General features: G+C 38.4%; 1 non-coding gene across 1 annotated transcript; it reads left to right on the plus strand.

The window, feature by feature from the left end:
* Positions 1-3,655: 3,655 nt before the first annotated feature.
* Positions 3,656-3,727, plus strand: TRNAY-GUA. The gene has a single exon. It is a non-coding gene; the product is annotated as a tRNA-Tyr (tRNA).
* Positions 3,728-4,263: the final 536 nt, after the last annotated feature.

Below are 4,263 nucleotides of genomic sequence, written 5' to 3' on the forward strand. Positions count from 1 at the left end.
TCCACAAATAAATAAACAAGCAGTAGTGTCCTAAAGAACTTTTGGAAAGAGTGACGGTGGACTTGAGCTATTGCAAGTTTGGACCAATACCTGCTAACGGTGGACTTGAGCTATTGCAAGTTTGGACAAAGAGTACGGGAAGATAACGGGAAGATAGAAATTGAAAAATGAGCTTAAGATAATAAAATCATAGGTTTGAACCGAAAGTTCCATGACCAAATTCACCCTTGTTTCTTCATGGATTGAAATTATTTTTTGTTGGTAAAAATTTGGGAGAATGAGCTCGTTAAGATTGGAGAAAGAAATGAGAGCTAAGGAAGCTTGTACTATGAGAATCAATTTTTGAAAATGAAAGGTAAATTGGATGAACCTACAAAACTTTGAACGTTCATAACTTGCTCGTTTCTTAATGAAATCTAGTGATTCTCGACTCATTAAGTTCGTGTTTGAAGATATTTTCAAGTTTTTAAGAGAGACTAGAAGATATTAAGGTCTATAATGCAAGCTATGAGCAAAAGAAACTCACATTTGAAAACAAACCATGTGCATGAAAGTTTTTCAAGGTAGATGACGACAATGTGGTTGAATTAGTTGATTCGATCAGTTCTCTATTTTCCACGTGGTTTTACTATTGATTGCAGATCAAGAGGTCATCGGTTCGAACCTGGTAGGGCCCTTAGTGTCCATGGCTAAAAATCATTCATTGTAGTTATAACTATACTTCGGATTGACGCCCCAAGATGACCCTCCTTTGTAACTATGCAAGTTTCAAATGCTTTCCCACCTTGAACGGTCAACAATTGGTAGTCACTTAAAAATGAAAAGTAAAATCTGATGAGTATAAACATACTAATTAAACAACCTACTTGTAGGCTCTAATATATGAGCTTCGGAAAGACCTTGAAGTTCAAAGTAGTTCTCTTGCTCATCATAAAAATCCCTCGGAGTTAGGGAGTTGTTCACTTTCTCTAGCGTCGTGAATCTGCTGGATGGCGTATCTGAGCTCTTAGATGAACCAACTTTTTTGATTCGTTAACCTAGCTTGATAACTTTGCCCTGTAAGTGAATTATTAGTGTCTTGGGTCTAGAAGTACAATTTTGTAATATATTATAGGACTGCATGGTGTCACTCTCTAAGCATTTTGATGTCAGGTTAATTGGCGATCCTTCTATAGGAAACATAAAATCAAAAAGTTTGGATGAGTGATCCCGTGTGTCGGGCTACTGAGTCAACTTGTGTGGTCCTTCGTTTCCTTTCATGACGGGTTTATATTGTAAAGACCCTATTCAAACAAATTTTAGCCATTTCTACATGATACTGGCACCTAGTCACCTTGACATGCTATTCCATTCTGATCTAGGTCAAACTCAATAGTACTGGCTCCTATATACCTACTTCTTGGCAAGGGCACTATTAGGTTGTACTCAAAGTTGCTTATAGGATAATGGTGTATAGGATGAAATAGTAGGTCCAGTAAGCTTTCTTAGTTTTTCCTGGGCGCGATAGAGATTAATTAAGTTTTTAAGGTGTCTAAGTGGTTTAAAACTCCAAATCTTATTTCCAAGACTCTCTAGACTAGCTCTTCGGGGTTAATCTAATTCGATTCTTGAAGCACTAGAGTTTTGACCTCTGATCATCGTTCACAAAATTGGAGTGCTTGATCTACTAAAAGCGTATTGACCTAGGTTATCGTAAAATCGTCGTGGCTCTAGCGCCATATTCTAACTCAATAAATTCATGTATGCTTATACATGGAGATAACTCAATCAATCACTTGGAGTACAGTTATCATTCTCAATTTCGAGTATTTAGCATAGTGAAATTTATTTCATACAACATTCTATTCAAATCTTATTATAGGGGCATTTCAAACCTTAACAGACATCACATATAATATACTTAATATTTTAGCTCAATCCAATGCACTAAACATGATTTTATAGCAGGTTTAAACTTGATAGGGCCCTTAATTTTTCTTTTTATTTGTTACAAAATCCTGGCTCGCATGTGCTATAGGTAACTCTGGAAAGATTCATTCCAAAGAAAGTCACCTAAGACATCCATGTGTGATAAGGTAGCTAGCTTAGGACACAAAAAAAACATGAATGGGTTTTTAGCTCAATGGTAGTGCATTTGATTGTAGATTAAGAGGTTATTAGTCCACACCCAAAAGGGCCTTTATTTTTTATTTTTTATAGTAGAAAATCACGAGATAATTGTTCACTCGGCCGTCATAAAATATCATGTCTGGGTCAAGGTTCTACGATTTATATTATGTGGCATCGTCGTGATCTTCATGTCATCCAAATTGTGTCGTCCTGATTTTCATGCATCTCAACTCGTCATCTAGGATCCCAATTAACGGCCCATATGCCTTCATGTCATACCAAGTCTTGAGATTTCATCGCCCATCATGGCGCGTTTATTCATTCACATCGAGAACCGGCCCACATGTCATTCATAATATGGAGACATCTCGAACATTTATCCCTCTGAGTTCTATTGAGGCATTTGACACTCTCATGTCCATGCCATATATTTTACGAACTTCTTATCAGATAACGGGTATATGATCCAATCTTCGACAGATGGGATGAGGGCGCAATGTCGACACACCCGTGTCGTCCGACACTATCCTTGAAAGACTCATCTCCAAGAAAGTCGCCAAAGACAAGCATATCCCATAGAGTAGCTCGCTCAGAACATAAAATGCATGGATGGGTCCTTAGCTAAATAGTAGAGCATTTGACCGCAAATCAAGAGGTCACCAATTTGAACTTGGTACGACCCTTATTTTTTCTTTTTTTGATACAAAATCATGAAGTAGTTGCCCACTCGACCATCAGAAAAATATCATGTTTGGTGTCACGAGATCGTACATTTTAAACTGTGTGGCCATGATCTTCATGCATCTCACATCATCCAGGATCCCAATTAATATGGCTCATATGCCTTCATGTCATCCCAATCTCGAGATGCATCACCCATCATAGTTTGTTCATTCCTTTCCATCGAGAATGAGCCCACTTGTTATTCATAATATGGAGACATCCCAAACATCCATCCATCTTGGGTCCTAGCTTGTTCATTCATTTCCATCAAGAACGGGCCCACGTATCATTCATAATATGAAGACATCCAAAATATCCAACTATCTTGGGTCCTTAGCTCATTGGTAGAGCATTTGACTACAAATCAAAAGACCAAAAGTTTGAACTTGGTAGGGTCCTTATTTTTTCTTTTTTTGATTCAAAATCACGAGGTAGTGTACAATCGACCATCATAAAATATCATGTCGGGTGTCACAACATACATTTTAAACTGTGCTGTGTCATCTTCATGCATCTCAACTCGTGATCCCAATCTCAAGATGTCATCACCCATCATAGCTCCTTCATTCATTTCCATCGAGAACCGGCCCACGTGTCATTCATAATATGGAGACATTCCAAACATCCATTCGTCTTGGGTCCTTAGCTTAGTGGTAGAGCATTTGATTGTAGATTAAGAAGTCACCAGTTTGAACCTCGTAGGGCCCTTATTTTATCCTCTCGAGATGTCATCACCCATCATAGCTCGTTCATTCATTTTCATCGAGAACGGGTCCACTGTGTTATTCATAGTATGGAGACATCCCAAACATTTATCTATCTTGGGTCCTTAGCTCATTGGTAGAGCATTTGATTGTAGATCAAGAGGTCATTAGTTTGAACCTGGTAGGGCCCTTATTGCTCATAAGCCTTCATGTAATCCCAATCTGGAGATGTCATCACCCATCATAGCTCATTCATTCATTTCCATCGAGAACGGGCCCACGTGTCATTCATAATATGGAGATATCCCAAACATCCATTCGTCTTAGGTCCTTAGCTCAATGGTAGAGCATTTGATTGTAGATCAAGAGATCACCAGGTTGAACTGGTAGGGCCCTTATTGTTTCTTTTTTAGATACAAAATCACGAGGTAGTTGTCTACTTGACCATCAGAAAATATCATCATGTTTGGTGTCACAAAGATCGTACATTTTAAACTCTGTTGTGTCGTCATGATCTTCATGCATCTCCACTCGTCACCAGGATCCCAATTAATATGGCCCATATGTCTTTATATCATCCCAATCTTGAGATGTAATCACCCATCATAGCTAGTTCATTCATTTCTATCGAGAACGGGCCCACATCTCATTCATAATATGGAGACATCACAAACACTTGTCCATCCAAAATCACAGAGGTAGTTTTCACGAAGATCTTCATGCATCT

This window comes from Cucurbita pepo, unplaced genomic scaffold, assembly GCF_002806865.2.
Source record: "Cucurbita pepo subsp. pepo cultivar mu-cu-16 unplaced genomic scaffold, ASM280686v2 Cp4.1_scaffold001745, whole genome shotgun sequence".
Lineage (NCBI taxonomy): Eukaryota > Viridiplantae > Streptophyta > Magnoliopsida > Cucurbitales > Cucurbitaceae > Cucurbita > Cucurbita pepo.